The following is a 20,597-nucleotide window of genomic DNA, read 5'->3' on the forward strand; positions in this document are numbered from 1 at the left end:
TTGCCAGCAGTTTGTCTGTGTGTGATGAATTCAACATTTACCCAATAAAAATCCAGTCCTTCCCAGCATAGTTATAAAGCTTTAATTTTTTTAATCCCAACCTCTATTAAATAACTGTCTGTCCTTCACATATGGCCTGACCACTGACACACGCAAATTCCCACAACCGGGATCATTTAAATTGACAAAAATGGGGGTGGGTTGCTTAAAACCCAGAATTTTCCACATCAAAATTTAAATCAATAGAATTCTAAAAAAAAAAATGCATATAAAAATAACCTCCACGTCCTCCATCAAAATTATAAGAAGGTAAATAGAATTCTGCCCAGCCTAATTTGAGTAACGATTGGCTCTAGCTGGCACTAGGTCACTTTTGTTGGTTGTGGGATGGGCAGTGGCTGGTCTTTCTGCATCTTGGAGGTGGCAAACATAAGGGGGAGGTGGTGGATTTGGAACAACCCAGAGGGAGGCAAAGCCAGGGAGATGCCAACATTGGCAACTCCTGCCTGTTGGGGAGGGGGACAAGGAGGGTGGCAGACAGTGCCCAGCTTCAGCAATTAAAATTCGGGGGTTCTGTGACCCATCTAGGGGAGCGCATGGGGGGCTATTGTTTGGGGGTATCAGAAGCAGGGGAGTTGCCCGTGGCACACTCTGGGTCAGGCAAGACCCCTCGCCCTCCACAGCATCCTCCATCATCTGATGGTACTGGCGCTTGAAGAAGCTGAACTGGAAGGAGACAGCTGGGGAAAATGGTGAGAGCCAGACAGACACAGGCTCATGGTGGAGGAGCAGGAGGGATGGGCTGTGGGAACCCATAAAGGAAAGACCCTTGTCCCTTCACCAGCTGGGAGAACCACAGGCCCCGCCCTCATAGCTCCTATGTGAACGGCCTGTAAATTGCTCCAAGCCCTGCCCCACTCACCTTGTAGAGGACTGCGGTGATGAGAGCCAGCAGGATCAGGCCTCCACACTGCTGCCCACACTGATAGGTAAGTAGTTATAGACTTCCACCACCGTCTGCACCTGGGGGAGAGGAGCTGTGAGATGGGGACCCAGGAGTCCTGGCACCATCACCCACCCCTGCTCTAAATCCCCAGACCCCACTTCCTCCCAGAGCAGGAACAGGACCCAGGAGTCCTGGCTCCCAGCTCTAACCACTAGCCGATGCTCTCTCTATCCCGGGCGCAGTCACTCTGGTACCTGGCGCCGGACGAATCCCTCCTTCTGGGTGTATTTCTCCTCCTCGTATTCAATCCGGGCCTCACTCACCAGACTCACTTTCTGCTGCTGAGTCTGGAACAGAGAAATTCACCGTCCCTGACTGGAAATGACACAAACCAGCCCGGAGCATCGTCCCAGGGGGACCCACAGCAATTTACAGGCTGTTCACACAGGGGCAATCCATTGCCCGGCACTGAGATGCAGCCACCTCTGGGGAGGGGCTCAGGGGCTGTTCACATGGCAGAGGCAGCTCTCGTACCTGGGAGACCCACTGGAAGCTGACGTTCCCTTTGATCATGAACTCCAGCGGCTGCTGCATTTCCAGGGAGGCGATTCTGCACCGGATCTTCTTACAGGTGGCCACGGAGCAGTCCTGGGGGTGGAAGGATATCGCCGGGTGAGGCAGGGGGTGTGCAGGGGCTCAGCATGGCCATGAGGGTCTGGGTCTGTCTATAGCACTTGCTGTCTGTGTTAGTGCAGAGGGAGAGGAGCTGCTGGGATCTGCACTGGCCTGTACTCACCAGCAGGGGGCGATCGCTCATCTGCTTCACAAAGTCCCTTGAATCGGGTGTTTCCACCTCACTGTTGCACTGAGCCAGCTCGGGCTAGGGAGGGAGAGACACACGGTGTTAATGGGTGTTGGAAGGGGACATGGGGCCTTTCCCCTCTAGGGGGCACCAGCACCAATCTGGCACCAGGCACAGGACTGACTGGTTCAGAGGCTGGGGCAGGGCCTTCCCCACCAGACAGCCTGTCCCAGCAGGGGGCGCCGTAGGGCAGAGCAGGCGTCACTGAGCCCATCTCACACACACACAAGGGCAGGGAGAGGCAGGTACCTTGGAGGGGACGACCTCAGAGGCGTCCCACACCCGGACCCCGTTCATCTCCACGGGGAACTGGAACGTGACTGAGATGGGGACACTTCGCTGCCGCAGGTTCTTGACCTGAAAGAAACAGACTCACCATAGGGCACTGCAGGAAGAGAACCCAGGAGCTCTGATCCCCAGCCCCCGCTCTAACCCTCAGACCCCACTGCCCTGCCAGAGCTCTAACGCACTAAATCTGACTCAGGCAGTTCCACTCCCTCCTTCTTGCCCTGTCTCCCTCCTCGCACTCTGTGCTGCCGTCCTCACCTCATACCGATGTGTCACTGGCACACTTGTCCCTGCCGCCTTGGCGGAGAAGTTGACGTACATGGTCGATTCCTTGAGGCTGAGGGAGGCAAAGGATGGAAAAAAGGAGAGAGATGGGAGTGTGATGGATGGGACTGGAGAGTGGCGTTGGAGTGTCATGTCCAGAAGGGGGCGCTGTGCTGCAAGAAAGGACTCAGTAGGGGGCACTCTCCCCTTGGAGTCAGCACTGGCACCTATGACCAAGTGCTGCACTAGGGGTCTCTGTGCTGCAGAGAAGAGCTCAATAGGGGGCGCTGTGCTTCCTCAGGGCAGTGCCCTGTCTGCTTTGTGAACTTCCTCTAGCAGTGCTCAGTGGGGACCCCAGTGCTGCGATCTTCGCCACAGCAGTGCCCCCCACCCAGGATCCATCAGCACTGGAAATCCAAAGTGTGCTCAAGCTGGACGGGTCCCCCCATGGTGGGTGTTTTTGAGGGGAGGATTTGGTGACTTACCCAGAGAAATTGAAGGAGACTGCTAACTGGTCATCACAGTGGCCATCCGTGCCACAGATCTTCTGAAACGGGAGCTGGGGGGAGGCCAGGAGGGCAGGGGTCAATGGGGAGAGGGCTGCAGCATCCATCTGCCAGAGTGACACTGCAGGGACCCAGGTGCCCTCCAGTTACCCCAGCACCTCCCAGTCCCCTGCACTGGGGACAGCCGAACCCATCATCAGGCCCTCCCTTGCCACCCACCCACTCACCCATATACCTCCTCCCCCTTCCACCTCCCGGCTCTGGCCAGCAACAGTATCACACTTCTAGGGGTGCCAGGGCAGGGGGCCTGCCTGGCTGACAGGGGAATGGGGAACAGGGTATGGGGCCTTTCCCCTCTAAGGGGCCCTGGCCAAAATAAGTTTTGAAAAATTTTCAGCAAAAATCATTTTTTTAGCCAAAAATATTTTGGTTTTTGGACAGAAAGTTTGGAAACTTTGAGCAGAAGTTGGAATGTTGCCACCCAGGGGAGACAGGTCCGTAGCCAAGGCAAACTGGGCATCCGTCTCTGTCGCCCTCTAGTGTCTGCACTCTGTGAGAGGGTTAGGAAGCTGCTGCTGGTTCTGCACTTTTCAGTCTCTCGCTTTTAAATACCAACGTCACTGGATCAATCCCTGCAGCAGACCCTCCGTGAGGCCTGGCCCTGGAACCTTACCAAGCCTGCAGACACTGGCACAGAGTCCTCGCTCAGGATGGGTCTGAGGCGGCCGGCAGCAGCGATGGGCTCCCCCGTCAGGGTGTAGTTGAGGCGCAGGGTGATGGGGGTCAGTGTGTCCTCAGGACAGAGCTGGGGAGAAACAGAGACACTTAGGGACCCATGAGCAAAGGTGGGATCTATAGAGAGGTTTGTTCTCTGGGTGATTTGGGACCAAGGGGCAGGGTTGGAGGAGGAGACACAGCAGGAGGGGAAGGAGCTGGGAACCCCCACACTCACAGGTAACGTTATCCGGTACGTCTCACATTTCTTCTCAATGCCGAACCGCAGCTCCCTGCTCAGGACGGGGCCGGTGGAGTCGAAGGCGGCTCGGATCTTCGTCCTCCCGGGGTCCAGGGCCAGGCTGTACTGGATGGTGCTGAAGATCCCATTGCCTACAGGGGAGGGAAAATGAGGGACTGAGAGTGGGAACCTGAAGGGGAAATGGGACACGGGGCCTTTCCCCTCTAGGAGGCGCTGGCTCCGATCCATCCCCAGGGCAGGGGATTGGCTGGCTCAGGGGGGAGGGGAGCGGGGGGTGGGTTTGGTCTGACCTAGGCTGTCCACGGTGCTCTTAGTGACGGTGAAGCAGACCTCTGCCCTGCTGGCCTCTATGTTGAGCTGCTCCTGCCCCTGGCAGTCGAAGGCCGAGGTGGGGATCGTGGGGGGCTGGAAGCTGATGGAGACCCCGACTCTGAGCACCGGCCGGGACCTGCCATGGTGGGAACAGAACCATCACCCAGCTGCTCTCTGCAATGGGGCCAGGCCCCCTCTGAGCCTCCCACCCAGCCTGGATGTGCTCAGAGCACCCCAGGGAGATGGGTTATGGACACGCAGCTCTGCTAGTGGAGATGCGGGGGGCAGAGAAGGGAGCAGCAAAGCAGGGGCAGCAGGTTTGTATAATTTTTGGTGGTGCCTAAGGCTCTGGAAGGGAGTTTGGGGGCTGCATGCGGGCTCTGGGTTGGGGCAGAGCAGTGGTGAGCTGCAGCCGGTTCACACCGGTTCGTGAGAACCGGTTGTTAAATTTAGACGCCCGTTTAGAACTGGTTGTTCCTGGAGGGACAACTAGTTCCAAAAGGGCTTTTAAATTTAACAAAAGCTCTAGCAGCTCCCTGCCCTTCCCCCGGCCCCAGCTCACCTCACTCCGCCTCTGCCTCCTCTTCTGAAGCTCCTCCGGCTTCTCCTCCCCCTTCCCAGCTTCCTGTGAATCAGCTGTTCGCGCGGGAAGCCTGGGAGGGCTGAGAAGGAAGCAGCAGCTTCCACCAGGTGAGTTTGAGCTGGGGCCAGGGGGCAGGGGCGCTAGCGGGAGGAGGGCTCCAGGTGCCGCGCCGCCTGGCGAGGTCATGGCCGGACCCTGGGGCCGGGCAGTGCGGCTACCGCCCCCCAGGTCCAGCTGCGATCTCGCCGGCCAGTGCGGTGCGGTTCCTGCCCGGCCCCCAGATCCGGCCGCGAACTCGGCCGGGTGGCACGGCTCCTGCCCCAGCCCAGCTGGGCCCCCACCTCCAGGCAGCACAGTAAGGGAGCAGGGAGGGCGTGTAGGATAGAGAGCAGGGGAGTTGGGGGGATGGATTAGTGTTGGAGCGGTCAGAGCGCAGGGAACAGGGGGATTGAACGGGGGCAAGGGTCCCGGGGGGCAGTCAGAAAGGAGCAGGGGTTGGATGGGGCGGTGGGGGGCAGTTAGGGGTAGGGATTCCAGGGATAGTCGGGGGACAGAGAGAAGGGGTGGTTGGATGGGGTAGGGGTCCCGGGGTGCCATCAGGAATGAGAGAAGGGGTTGGATGGGGTGGCAAGGGGCAATCCGGGGACAGGGAAGGGGGATGGATAGGGCACGGGACTCGGGGAGGCTGTCAAGGAACATGGGGGGTGGATGGGGCAGGAGTCCCTGGGGGGGCATGACCCCCTCATGGGGTGAGGAGGAGGGAACCAGTTGTTAATATTTTGGCAGCTCATCACTGGGGCAGAGGGTATGGGTTCAGGAGGGGGTGCCAGTTCTGGGAGGGAGTTTGGGGTGCCACACAGCACCCCCCACAATGCATTCTCTGGACACGCTATGCCCAGCACCCCCACCCACAAATCCACAGAGCCATGAACACCACCACCCCTGTACCAGCATGCCGCCGCCCTCAGCCCCACCTTAGCCAAGAGGAGCAAGGACAGGGGAGGAACCATGGAGGTATGAGGGTGGAACTTGGACCCAAACTTTGGCGGAGCCAGGCCTCCAGGCCCAGAATATTCCTGGAACCCAAGCATCATGGGCTCATGCAACTCGCCAGCCCTGCAGCAAAGCTATTGTTGTGCTTTCTCCAGTACAGGGGGTACCCACACACACACAATGTATTGCTACTGCGTGCAGCCTTGTCTACACTACACATAACTGGGCTTAATCCCAGATCACTTGTTCTCAGTCTCAAAATGTTGTCTCAAAGCCTCCCTGATTCGAATAGCCCCCATTGTGCCCCTCCAATAGCCATGGTATCTGGCTGCTCAAAATCAGCAGCCAGGTGATCTGGCTCAGCACTCCACCCCAAGCAAGCTTTTCACCCGTAACCCCACAGACAGCTCTGACCATTGGAATGTTTGGGTAAGAATGGTGTCCCTAGACTCTGTTTGTCAGAGGGTGGAGATGGATGGCAGGAGAGAGATCACTTGATCATTACCTGTTAGGTTCACTCCCTCTGGGGCACCTGGCATTGGCCACTGTCGGCAGACAGGATACTGGGCTGGATGGACCTTTGGTCTGACCCACTACGGTCCTTCTTATGTTCTCATATTCCTCACTAAGATCTAACTTTCCCTAAAGGCATCGCCAGCATGCTTTTAATCTGCCAAAGGCACATTGCACAGGCATTTCCACAGGCATTTCAACATCCATCACTGGAATCTTTTGGTCTGGAAAGAAAGTCCCTGCTTGCAGCTTTCTGTGCAGGCTGGTGCTCCTGAAGATGCGCCTGTCATGCATCTTCCCAGACCACCCCATGTTGATGTCAGCAAAACACCCACGGTGCTCCACAAGTGCCTGCAGTAACATGGAGAAGTGCCCCTTTCTGTCGGTGTACTCTGTCACAAGATGGTCCAGGGCTAAAATTGGAATATGCGTTACATCTATTCCTCTCCCGTAGTTAGGGAATCCCATTTCCACAAAGCCATTCACTATTTCACATACATTGCCAAGAGTCATGGTCCTTCGTAGAAGGATTTGATTAATGGCCCTGCACACTTGCATTAACGCAGCCCCTGCGATCGACTTGATGACTTCAAACTGATTCACAACCAACTGGTAGCAGTCCAGGGTCACCAGCTTCCACACTGCTATCGCCACACACTTCTCCACTTAGAGGGCAGCTCCCATTTTGGTGACCTAGCACTGCAGGGATGGGGTGAGCTCTGTACACTGTTCCAGGAAGGTGGTTTTCTACATCTGAAAATTCTTCACCCACTGCTCATCATCTCAGAGCTGCATAACAATGTGATCCCACCAATCAATGCTTGTTTCCCAAGCTCAAAAGCAACGGTCCACTGTGTTCAGCTACTCCATGAATGCCAAAAGTAATCTGGTGTTGTTTCTTTCCATGGCACACAACAGATCAGGCAACTCTGGTTCCTGTTCAGATTGGGAGCTGATGATATACTACATGACCATCCACATGTGTTCATAACAGCGACCACAATAGTAGAGATCAGTGCAGGATCCATCTTTTCAGACAGAGATGGCAGGTGCACAGTAAACAAGAACCATTGAAAATGCCACACAATGCAGTCGCAAGCCCATGGAATGCTGGGATGGAAAGAACTGCATCATGGGACATTGATTCCACACCCATGATGCACTGCGATCCACTCCACCTTCCCACAACACCTAGCTGTGGAATGTGGTGAGCAGCACACTGAGAGAGGTACCCACAGTGCACTGCTCTCACTCTCAGTGCTACAGCACCAAGTGTGGGTGGGCTCTGCTGGCACAAGGACCATAGTGTGGACATGGAATAGCAATGAAATTATTGCACTTTGAGATCGTCGGCATAACTTGTATTGAAAACACTCTCTAGTGTAAACAAGGCCTGAGATTGTCGTGCGGAGCAGCGCAACGACACAGAGTTACTTACCTCAGCAGCAGGGCCTGCCCTTCTGCCCCCACCGCGATGTCCAGCAGCCCATCCCCCGTCAGATCTGTCCCGCCACTGACAGCCTGGCCAAAGTAGTGCAGCCTGCTGGGAAACTGTGACCCCACTATGCGCTGTGGGGCAGAGAGAGCAGTGAGGGATGCAGAAGGGGTGAGTGTACTATATAGTGGGCACTAGGGGGCTGTGGGGCCCCATGCTGTCCCTTCAGGACTGTGTACTGACCCCTCCCCATAGGAGCTGGGCTCACCTGTCTGTACTGGGGACTGATGCCTCCCTTTTCCCCATGGAAGATGTACAAGGCCCCATGATTGTCATTCTCCATGGGAGCCCCGATGGCCACGTCCGTCTGTCCGTCCCCGCTGATGTCCCCGATTTCAGACATGCTGGCCCCAAAGCGCCCAGACACTTCCCCCGTCTGCCCATGTAGTGTCTTGTTGCAGACCATCGTCATCCCCTGCAGGCCCAATCCAAAAAGACACATGGGAAAGGATCAGCACTTGCTGTCATCAGAGAGTGATCCCTACCAAGCTCCTTTCCCTCTCTCTGCAGCACAGTGTGTGTCCCTGCTCCCGACTCTGGGGCACTGGGGCCAGAACTGACTGAGAGGGAAGAGCGCCCCCTACTGAGCCTCTACCCTGCTTCCTGGAGCACCATGCCCACTACTGCAATACTAATTGTCACAGCATCACAGCAGTCCAGGCAAACAAGAACCCCCGGCCACCCATCTTCCCCATGGCTGCACTCCTCTCTCTTACCGGCAAGTTAATCGGGCAGATATAGACCCGTCCTCCATTCAGAGGTGTATGGTACATTGGGGCTCCGATTAGAACCAGGTCCGTGTTCCCATCTCTGTCGAGGTCCACAGCACACAGTGTACTCCCAAAATATGACCCAGTCTGGAGAGGCAGATAATCCACCCCCTCAATTTAGTCACCTTTGTTGCTGTGCTTTACTGTCTTACTCTAAGCATGCAGTTGCACAGTGCTCATTCCCCCACCATCCCAGCATGATCCATAAACTGGGGGAAGACAGGCACTTCTTCATTTCACTCCTCCTCCTCCTCTGGTAGGTGTGGTCAGAGGAGAAGGAATTGAACAGGCACCTGCTCTTTCTCAGTTCAGTGCTCTAACCCCTGAGCTGTGGGATATTCTGATGTGGGCTCCCTCAGTCTCCCCTGTTAAAGTTGTTCCACTTTAGTTGAGTAACTAAGTATCAGTTGGGCCACAGAACATGTTCAAATCACAACCACCCTACAGCTGGAAAGAGGGGAGCTACCTGGTCAAATCCTTCTTCCTAATCAGACAAAGCAGGGATTTGAACCAGGGGTCACCCATGTCCTAGGTGAGGACTCTAACCCCCAGGCTATATGGGAAACCTCTCTTGTCTCCTACAGCTCGTTTGTGAATATCTTGGCAGCTCTGAGCATGCCTGTTGGATGAGACCCAACATGTGGGGTAGGTGAAGAGTGCCTGTGTCTCTCTCTCTCCTTCCCCCATTCATTGATCGCTGGCAGAGGCAGGTGCCTCCCTGCAGCATCGCGATGCCTAAGTCCCTTGGTGGGTCTGAGCCTTATGAGTTCCGTCTAGACTGTAAGTGAAGGTAACAGAGGTGGGATATTGGAGAGATGCTGAATGTCAGCTGCGGTGCAGTTCTCTAAACCAGTCAAGTTTATCCCCTGCCTGAGGCTCTCTGACCGAATCGTTCCTGAAGGTGAAGCCAAACACAAATATTACACGATATCAAAAGTTTACAGGCTTCCACCAGCCCTCTCCTTCTCTCACACCCACAATCCACATTACCTGTAACGCTCCCCATACCTGCTCACCCAACAGCTCCAATCTACGTGTCCATTCCCCGCTCTTGGTATCTCGGCTGAACAGGACGACTTTGCCGGTGTGTTGGCAGTCAGGGACCCCGACCATGTAGGTGATCTGCCCATTGGCTGTGATGACCTGAGATGAAGAACCTCAAAGGAAGAGAGACATGGGGAGGTGACATGGGAAACAGCCGTACAACAGTGTGACAGGTTGGACCACCCTGTCTGGGATGCCAGCTGATGCACTGGGTTTTCACTGAGCCTCCAATGCTCCACCACCCTGGATTCCCTCTCCCTGTTCCGCTGAATTAGGCTCTCCGGTCTGGTGCAGCACACACACACAGGTAGGGCCACACCCAGTGGCAGACACAGACTGAAGTCAGCGCTATGTGAGAGGACTCACCTGGAACTCACGTGCACACCCTTTTGGGCAATAAACTCAAAACAATACTGTCTTACACTCTACAGAGAGATCTGCACAGTGCAAGCTCCTAAAAATTCACCCTCTCCCTCAATGTGGAGAGAGAGGTGTGTAGCTTTCTTGCATGCCCAGGTATGAATTGCACAAACTGGGTTATGCTATGAACAAGAAATAACTTTATTAACTACAAAAGGTAAATTGTAAGTGATTATAAGGGAAAGCAAACAGAACAAAGCAGGTTACCTTAATAAATAAAGAAAACCTGAAAACTCAGCATAACACACTAGACAGGTAGGATACAAATTAGCAGACTCTCACCCTGACTGATAAACAGGCAGCACATTCTTAAGGCACAAGTTGCCTTGGCTTTCCCAGGTTTTCATGCTCGGGCTAAAAATCCCTCTAGCCTGGGACCATCACTTCCCACGGCTCTGTCCTTGCCCCTCAAATATTTCCAGGCGTGTTGTTGTAGGGAGAGTGACGTCCCCCATGATGTCATTGTTCCTTTTTGTATCTTCTTCCCACTCGCTGGAAAGCTCTTTTGCTCTGACCTGGGCCAAACAGTTCCCATTGTGTAGTGCTATCTCTGAGAGGTTTGTACTGTACCCACTTCCTGGGGTAATCCATGTGCTTATGTGCATTTCCTCAATAAGCCATTAGCACTGTTTGTCCTTTTTACCATTGTACCTGACAGGCTGCTTGTGGGTGTTGTGAACTTCACCACATGTTTCAGTAACACGCACATAGCAAAACTTCATAACTTCACATAGAACGATAACACATACAATCCAACAAGATTAATCTTTAGCAGATCAAGACTTTTAGAATAATCTCTCACAAGGCATACTTTGTACAAACCAGATCCTAATTACATGACAGTGGTCAAAATTGGGGTGCCGGGGTGTCACAAACAGTGCGACACAGAGATCCCTTTTCCAGAACTAAGAGGAAGCCACCTCTGGGGTGAGGAGCAGGGGCTGTTTAAATAGGTAAGGGGAAATCTTTGGGTTTGTTCTTACCGAAGCAAACATCATTCGTGTCCCCAGCGGTTCTGGGTACGTTGATGAAACTCAGCTTCCCACTGCTCCCGTACAGGTATATCCCAGTGGAAGAGTCATAGGCTCCCCCCACTCCCAGCTCTGGATTCCCAGCATCTCCCATCCCACAGAATCATAGAATATCAGGGTTGGAAAGGACCTCAGGAGATCATCTAGTCCAACCCCCTGCTCAAAGCAGGACCAACAACAACTAAATCATCCCAGCCAGGGCTTTGTCAAGCCTGACCTTAAAAACCTCTAAGAATGGAGATTCCACCACCTCCCTAGGTAACCCATTCCAGTGCTTCACCACCCTCCTAGTGAAATAGTGTTTCCTAATATCCAACCTAGACCTCCCCCACTGCAACTTAAGACCACTGCTCCTTGTTCTGTCATCTGCCACCACTGAGAACAGCCGAGCTCCATCCTCTTTGGAACCCCCTTCAGGTAGTTGAAAGCAGCTATCAAATCTCCTCCCCCCCCCCACCCGCACTCTTCTCTTCTGCAGACTAAGTAACACCAGTTCCCTCAGCATTTCCTCAAAAGTAATTTGCCCCAATCCCCTAATCATTTTTGTTGACGTCCACTGGACTCTTTCCAATTTGCCCAAGTCCTTTCTGTAGTGGGGGGTCCTAAAACTGGATACAGATGTGGCCTCACCAGTGCCAAATAGAGAGGAATAATTACTTCTCTTGATCTACTGCCAGTGCTCCTACTAATGCAGCCCAGTTTGCCAGCCATCTCAACCTTGAAAACCCATTTCTGTTACCTTTGAAGGTGAAGATCTTCTCCTGCAGCTGGCTCTGGATGTCCTGGAGGGCGTCGAAATTGTCCACCCGGAAGACGTGCTCGTTGGTGGGCTCAGAGGCGATCTCCTGGAGCTCCTGTTGGGCAGCAGTGCTGGAGAATGCCTGGCCGACCTTAAGAGAGTAGAGGGAGGTACAGGGGGACCAGGGCATTGGAGTCAGTCACAGCCGAGAGCCCTGGACAAATACCCACCCACCTCAAGCCCTGCTGGGCCATAGAGAGATACGGTTCAAGGTGAGTGGGGGGTGAGGGTGCCGCTGGAGCCTGGAGTTATGAAGCCTGCCTCATTTCAACACCGAGTTGTGTCAGTTGTATCAGCAGTGGGGACAGGGGTCTTCTTACCATGACAATTGTCAGCACTCTGGGGCCCTGCATGACTCAATCTCCAGGGCATAGTGAGGGGTGAGTGCTGCAATGTCTCCGGGGGAGGCCTCAGGGCAAGGGGTGAAGGGCTGGCACCACCGAGCTAGTCTGGGTGGGTTGTGAGCTGTCGGTTCAGCAGTGGAGTCAGGCACCTCCCGGTCGCTGGGCCCAACGTAAGCAGCAGACAAAGTTTGAGCAAGATACAGTGGCTGGAAGTGGAATCTACACCCTTTAAGTTTGGAAAGAAGGTGTCAGGTTTTACCATGAGGGCAACTGACCATTGGAGCAGCTCACCATGGGCTGTGGTGGATTCTCCATCCCTGGCAATTTTTATCTAAGAGTAGCTGATTTTCTAGGAGATCTGTTCTGGTTCCAGCAGGGATAATTGGGGTCAGTTCTCTGGCCTGTGCCACACAAAAGCTGACTAGATCATCGCAAAAGTCCCTTCTGGCCTGGGAATCTACGACTCTAAACCCGAGTGCGTTAATGAAAGGCAGCTTACGTTGACCTAAGTCTAACTTTAGCGGCTACACTAAAATGTAGCTCCCACCCATGTAACTCACCCACTACACCGACTTCATAACTTCACTTCTGCAAGAGGCGTTGCTTTTAGGTCAATGTAGTTAGGTCGATGTAGTGACCATATAGGCGCTGTGTGGCTTACACAGCCCGAGACTCCAGCTGTTGGCGCAGGTGGTGCAGCTTCAGCCCCACAATGCCCCGCACTCAGGGGCGGCTCCAGGCACCAGCACACCAAGCCTGTGCTTGGGGCGGCAAGCCATGGGGGGCGCTCTGCCGGTCACCGCAAGGGCGGCAGGCAGGTTGCCTTCAGCGGCTTGCCTGCGGAGGGTCCGCTGGTCCTGTGGCTTCGGTGGATCTCCCGCAGGCAGGCCGCCGAATCCGCAGGACCGGGGACCTCCCGCAGGCAGGCCGCCGAATCCGCAGGACTGGGGGCCTCCTGCAGGAAAGCCGCCGAAGACAGCCTGCCTGCTGTGCTTGGGGCAGCAAAATACCTAGAGCCGCCCCTGCCCACACCAACAGTTAAATCAGTACAAGGCCCCTAGTGAGGACGCACACCGCCGACGGGAAAGTAATGGGAGCATGAAAAACCGATTTAATTCCCATGGTGGCTGTGTGATGACATAACTTAATTCGACTTCAGTGTGTCGTGTAAACTTGCCCTTTGTCTTGCTGCTGGTGCCCATTTCAATCTCTTTGGCTCAGCAGTTTAACGGAGATAAATGTCAAGTGACTGAGATCAGTTTGGGGAGGATCAGAGCTGTTGTTTGAGCCCCAGGGGGGTGCAAAAAAGACTTTATAAGAACCGGGTGACTTTGCTGTTTACCTGTGGGGCTGTATCTCAGAAACCCCTTGTGCAAATGACTCAGAATTTAGACCACTGATCTTAACCTGCATCCCCATGAGGCAAATCAAATTTTATGACAATCTGAGTCAGCACATGGACCGTAGGGCAGTCAGAAATCCCAACCTTTAACTAGACAATGCTGCTCAACCTGAACAACAGAGGAGCTCCAGCTCTCCTATAATGTCACATGTTGACCCAGTTACAACCCCGGGTCAGTTCTCCTCCCTTATCTGATGGGAACCTGGACATGGGCTCAGATCCATACTAGTTCTCCGCACAGCCGCGGCTCACCCCAATGGCGTAGCGGATGATTCCAGCTCTCTCAGCCTCGGGGACGACATCTGAATAAGAAAGTGGGTCTCCAGTTTTCTCCCCATCTGTGATCACAATGAGAACCTTGGTGGCCTCATCCCGAGCGCCTTTCCAAGAGGTGAACAGCTCCCGCCTGGAAACAGGGGGTGGGGAAGGCATGGGAGGGTTATTGATACATAATAACACCTAGCGCTCGTCCACTGCTTTGGCATTGCAGATCTCAAAGTCCTTTACAAAGGAGGCCACTGTCATGTCCCCATTTTACTGATGAGGAAACGGAGGCACAGGGCGGTGCTGTGACTTGCTTAATGTCACCAGAGAGGCTCAGAGCTGGCAATAGAACCCAGAGTCCTGGCTCCCAGCATCCTCACCCCGCTTTAACCTACTAGTGCCCACTCCCCTCCCACAGCTGGGGATAGAACCCAGGAGTCCTGAGTCCCTGTCCCTTAGCTCCCATGTCCTTGCAGCCCATTCCCTGTGGAGTCAGTACCGGGAGCAGGGCAACACCTACACCACTTTCCGGATGGCGCTGGCCGTGTGCGTCGTTCCCATGAGCTGCCAGACCGACCTGAGGAGGCGATCGGGGTCGCTGATTCTCCTGTACTGTGAGAAGTCGAAGTGCTCTCTAAATCTGTCCGAGTACTGCATGAGGGCGAACTGCAGGAGATGGGGGAGAAGAGAGAAAAACAACCACAGGGGTGGAGGATAAGAAAAGCAGGAATCAGACTCAGTTAAAGTCTGGGGCAGATGGTCGAGACGTAGCTGGTTCTGCAAAAATTGTTTCCTAGTTTTGGATGCAAAATCCATTGTTTCTCCCTACAGCACAGCGCCCCCTAGTGCTGCACTGGCATATTGGAGCCATCGTTGACTGTGAGGGGCAGGGTAAGTAGTCAGGGTTCAGTCTCTGCCCGTTACCTGCGTGTCGGTGCTGTGGAAACGCTTCATGATCTCAGAGAGAAACGTCTTCATCTTTTCAAAGTCCACAGGTTTGATGCTTCCGGAGCCGTCGATGAGGAGTGCTATGTCTGTGACTTGTTTGGGGCACTCTGAGAGGGACAGGAATGAAGTACGTCCTGACTCCACTCCACAAACGTGGGAAACCCATCACAGAGAGCTAGACCAGACCAATGGGTGCATCTAACCTGGTATCCCGCCCCCTGCCAGCCACCCCGATCAGAGCCCCCGGCCCCTCTGTCGTAATATCATCCCATCCCTGCCATGGAGGGATCCTGAGAGTAGAGCATGACATGCACTGGGATGAACAGAATACACCCCACCCGCCTCCCAGAGCTGGGACAGAACCCAGGAGTCCTGACTTCCAGCTCCTATTGACATCCTGAACCAAACCAATGGGCCCACCTAGCCTGGTATCCCACCCTCTGTCAGACTCTGGCCCCTCTAGATCCACCTCCCCATGGTCTCTGTACCCACCCGTGAACCCAGGGAGTAAGTCTCCCCCCACAACACACCCCTGTGTCACCCCTCACCTGGCTGGGGGTCCGGGATGCGCTGGAGTTGCCAGAAGCTCTGCTGCAGAGGAAAGTAGTGACTGATGTACATGTTCTCCCCACAGACCCGGTGCACCATGGGGCACGAGAAGGCACGGGATCACTAGGTGCCCCTCTGAACAGAGCACTGAGGGTGGGGAAGAGAGCCTGGGGCCTGATCTCTCCCCCCTCCCCCCAATGGATATGAAGGGAAAGGCCTGCCAGGGCAGGTGCCCCCTTGAGGCAGACAGGACCTCGGGACCCCAGGTCCCAGCACCTAACTCTGAGAGGAGACGGGGAGACACACGGGGGCATCACCTGCTTACCGCACTCCCTGCTATAGCAGTGGCCAGTCACTGTTGCCATGGCAATGTCATCTGCTTGCCATGCTCCCTGATATGTCCATGCACAGTCACTGTCGCCATGGCAGCAACCCAGTTACAATGCTTCCTGCAACCTCAGCACACAGTCACTGTCACCATGGCAACATCAGACAGTTGCCGCTGTCCCTCACAACATCACCTCATGATCACTGTAGCCAAAGTGAGGATACCATCATTCCCCACTGCATCCTTCTACCACCCCTCCAGTTACAGGAGTTACCAACAGCCCTCGCACAGCTATCATATACTCATGGGGACATCACCCAATTGTCACCTCTGCACCATTGCTCCAGCCACACTGATGCCGCCCAGTTACTACCATCCATGAGGGTTTGGGGTTTGGGGCGGGAGCTGTCCCCTGGAATGATGAGGGAGCAAATGCAGAACCCCAGTCCCAGCACCAACCTCCCCTGGGTGTGGTACCTACCAGGAACTTGGAGCCTCGGACAACCAGAGACAAACCAAGGGACATGTCCATGGCATCAGGGGGCCCTGAAAGGGGAGAGATGCAGACCAGGGTGAGCAAATAAACTCCATTCCCATCCCAGAACGGAGAATAGAACCGAGAATTCCTGACTCCCAACTCTAACCACTAGACAATCCCTCTAGCCTGGGACCATCACTTCCCACAATTCAGTCCTTGCCCCTCAGATTATTTCCAGGTGTGTTGTTGTAGGGAGAGTGTGGTCCCCCATGATGTCATTGTCCCCTTTTTGTATCTTCTTCCCACTTGCCAGAAGGCTTTGTGGAAGCAGGGAAAGTAAGAAAGGGTTTAAGTGCAGCCATTTAAGTGTCAGAGACAGAACAACTGTTGAGCTAAGTATTAGCCCAATATCGCGAGACCTGTAGAAGCAGGGCTCACATCATAAGCGAGTGGAAACCAGCAGAATAGTCAGTGTGAACTAGCCTTGAGATAACGATGTTTTGAGAAGAGAAAGTGAGAAAATACTGGAATAGATAGTAAATTGTCTAAATAAAACATAGATTTTTTAAATTAATGCACGTCACAAAGAGGTATAAATGCTTGTGTGATTTTGCTTGTACTTTGGAGAAACTGAGGCAGACATGCTTTCTACCAGCTGTATTCTTCCCTTGCAATTGCTTGAATAAAGCTGTCTCTGATTTTGTTCCTTCCAGCCTGCGTGGAGTTTTGTTTCTTCCACAGCTCTTGTGCTGTGACCTGGGCCAAACAGTTCCCATTGTGTAGTGCTATCTCGAGAGGTTTCTATTGTACCCAGTTCCTGGGATGATCCATGTGCTTATGTGCATTTCCACAATAAGCCATTAACACTGTTTGGCCTTTTTAACCGTTGTACCTGGAAGGCTTTTTGCGGGTGTTGTGAACCTCACCACACGTTTCAGTAGCACATATGTAGCCAAACTTCATAACTTCACATCGAACGATAACACATACAATCCAACGAGATTAATGTTTAGCAGATCAAGACTTTTAGAATAATTCCTCACATGACATACTTTATACAAAACATATCCTAATTACATGACAGTGGTGAATATTGGGGTGTCAGGATGTCGATACCAGTGCTACACAGAGATCCCTTTTCCAGAACTAAGAGGAAGCCACCTCTGGAGTGAATAGCAGGGGCTGTTAAACAGGTAAGGGAAAATCTTTGATTTTGTTCATACCGAGTTAAGCATCATTAAGAGGTGCTGGATGTGTTGATGAAACTCATCTTCCCACTGTTCCCATATAGGTATATCCCACCAGACTAGTCATAGGCTCCCACCACTCCCAGCTCTGGATTCCCAGCAGCTCCCCGTCCCACAGAATCATAGAATATCAGGGTTGGAAGAGATTTCAGGAGGTCATCTAGTCCAACCCCCTGCTCAAATCAGGACCAACCCCAACTAAATCATCCCAGGCAGGGATTTGTCAAACCGGGCCAGAAAAACCTCTGAGGATGGAGATTCCACCACCTCCCTAGGTAACCCATTCCAGTGCTTCACCACCCTCCTAGTGAAACAGGGTTTCCTAATATCCAACCTCGACCTCCCCCACTGCAACTTGAGACCATTGCTCCTTGTTCTGTCATCTGCCACCACTGAGAACAGCTGAGCTCCATTCTCTTTGGACGCCCCCACCCCCCTGCTCAGGTAGTTGAAGGCGGTTATCAAATCTCCCCTCACTCTTCTCTTCTGCAGACTAAACAAGCCCAGTTCCCTCAGCCTCTCCTCATAAGTCATGTGCTCCACTCCCCTAATCATTTTAATTGACCTCTACTGGACTCTTTCCAATTTGCCATGTCCTTTCTGTAGTGGGGTGCCCAAAATAACATAAGAACATAAGAACATAAGATTGATTGGATGCAATACTCCAGATGTGGCCTCACCAGTGCCGAATAGAGGGGAATAATCACTTCCCTCGATCTGCTGCCAATGCTCCTACTAATGCAGCGCAATATGCCAGCCATCTCGACCTTGAAAACCCATTTCTGAAGCCCCAGAGCCACTGCGGCCCCTGCCCCAGCTCTGTTACCTTTGAAGGTGAAGATCTTCTCCTGCAGCTGGCTCTGGATGCCCTGGAGGGCGTCAAAATTGTCCACCAGGAAGACGTGCTCGTTGGTGGGCTTAGAGGCGATCACATGGAGCTCCTGTTGGGCAGCAGCACTGGAGAAGGCATCACCGACCTTAATGGAGTAGAGGGAGGTACAGGAGGGACCAGGGCATTGGCATCAGTCACAGCCGAAAGCCCTGGACCAACATCCACCCGCCCCGAGCCCTGCTGGGCCCTAGAGAGAGACAGCTCAGCCAGCGCCATGTGCTGCTCTGGTGAGTGGGGGATGAGGAGGCCGCTGGAGCCTGGAGTTTCAGCACAGAGTTGTGTTGGTTGTATCAGCAGCGAGGACAGGGGTCTTCTTGTCATGGGGATTGACTCAATCTCCAGGGCGTAGTGAGGGGTGAGTGCTGCAATGTCTCCGGGGGACGCCTCAGGGCCCATGGTGAAAGGCTGCGATCAACATGCTAGTCTGGGTGGGCTGCATGTAGTCGGTTTAGCGGTGGAGTCAGGCACCTCCCAGTTGCTGAGCCTGACAGAAGTGGCAGACAAAGGTCAAACAAGGTCTAATGGCTGGAAGGGGAATTTACACCCATTCAGATTGGAAAGAAGGTGTCAGGTTTAACTGTGAGGGGAATTAACCATTGGAGCAGCTCACCATGGGCTGCGGTGCAGTCTCCATCCCTGGCAATTTTTAACACAAGACTGGCTGGTTTTCTAAGAGATCTGCTCTGGTTCCAGCAGGGATTATTGGGGTCAGTTCTCTGGCGTGCGCTACAGAGGAGCTCAGACTAAATGGATGTAAAAATCCCTTCTGGCCTGGGAATCTACGACTCTAAAACCGAGATTGTTGATGAAAGGCAGCTTACGTTGCCCTACCTCTGTAAGCGGCTACACTAAAATGTAGCTCCCACCCATGTAACTCGCCCACTACACTGACCATAACTCCACTTCCGCTAGAGGCGTTGCTTTTAGTCAATGTAGTTAGGTTGATGGAGTGACCATATAGGCACTGTGTGGCATATGTAGCCTGAGACTCCAGCTGTTGGCCGCAGGCGGTGCAGCTTCAGCCCCGCACTGACAGTTAAATCGGTACAAGGCCCCTGGTGAGGACGCACACCGCCGACAGGAGAGTAATGGGAACATGAAAAAACTATTTAATTCCCGCAGTGGCTGTGTGACGACGTAACTGAATTTGACTTCAGTGTGTCGTGTAAACTTGCTCTTTGTCTTGCTGCTGGTGCCCATTTCAATCTCTTTGGCTCAGCAGTTTAACAGAGATAAATGTCAAGTGACTGAGATCAGTTTGGGGAGGATCAGAGCTGTTGTTTGAGCCCCAGGGAGGTGCAAAAAAGATTTTATAAGAACCGGGTGACTTTGCTGTTTAACTGTGGGGCTGTATCTCAGAAACCCCTTGTTCAAATGACTCCGAATTTAGACCACTGATCTTAACCTGCATCCCCATGAGGCAAATCAAATTTTATGACAATCTGAGTCAGCACATGGACCGTAGGGCAGTCAGAAATCCCAACCTTTAACTAGACAATGCTGCTCAACCTGAACAACAGAGGAGCTCCAGCTCTCCTATAATGTCACATGTTGACCCAGTTACAACCCCGGGTCAGTTCTCCTCCCTTATCTGATGGGAACCTGGACATGGGCTCAGATCCATACTAGTTCTCCGCACAGCCGCGGCTCACCCCAATGGCGTAGCGGATGATTCCAGCTCTCTCAGCCTCGGGGACGGCGTCTGAATAAGAAAGTAGGTCTCCAGTTTTCTCCCCATCTGTGATCACAATGAGAACCTTGGTGGCCTCATCCCGAGCGCCTCTCCTGGAGGTGAACAGCTCCCGCCTGGAAACAGGGGGTGGGGAAGGCATGGGAGGGTTATTGATACATAATAACACCTAGCGCTCGTCCACTGCTTTGGCATTGCAGATCTCAAAGTCCTTTACAAAGGAGGCCACTGTCATGTCCCCATTTTACTGATGAGGAAACGGAGGCACAGGGCGGTGCTGTGACTTGCTTAATGTCACCAGAGAGGCTCAGAGCTGGCAATAGAACCCAGAGTCCTGGCTCCCAGCATCCCCACCCCGCTTTAACCTACTAGTGCCCACTCCCCTCCCACAGCTGGGGATAGAACCCAGGAGTCCTGAGTCCCTGTCCCTTAGCTCCCATGTCCTTGCAGCCCATTCCCTGTGGAGTCAGTACCGGGAGCAGGGCAATACCTACACCACTTCCCGGATGGCGCTGGCCGTGTACGTCATTCCCATGAGCTGCCAGACCGACCTGAGGAGGCGAACGGGGTCGCTGATCCTCCTGTACTGTGAGAAGTCGAAGTGCTCTCTAAATCTGTGCGAATACTGCATGAGGGCGAACTGCAGGAGACAG

At 53.6% G+C, this 20,597-nt stretch overlaps 1 pseudogene; it reads right to left on the bottom strand.

Annotated features, from left to right (window-relative positions):
• Positions 1–362: 362 nt before the first annotated feature.
• LOC120395014 overlaps positions 363–20,597 on the bottom strand; it is a 40,648-nt pseudogene continuing 20,413 nt past the window's right edge.

This window comes from Mauremys reevesii, unplaced genomic scaffold, assembly GCF_016161935.1.
Source record: "Mauremys reevesii isolate NIE-2019 unplaced genomic scaffold, ASM1616193v1 Contig9, whole genome shotgun sequence".
NCBI classification, from domain to species: Eukaryota; Metazoa; Chordata; order Testudines; family Geoemydidae; genus Mauremys; species Mauremys reevesii.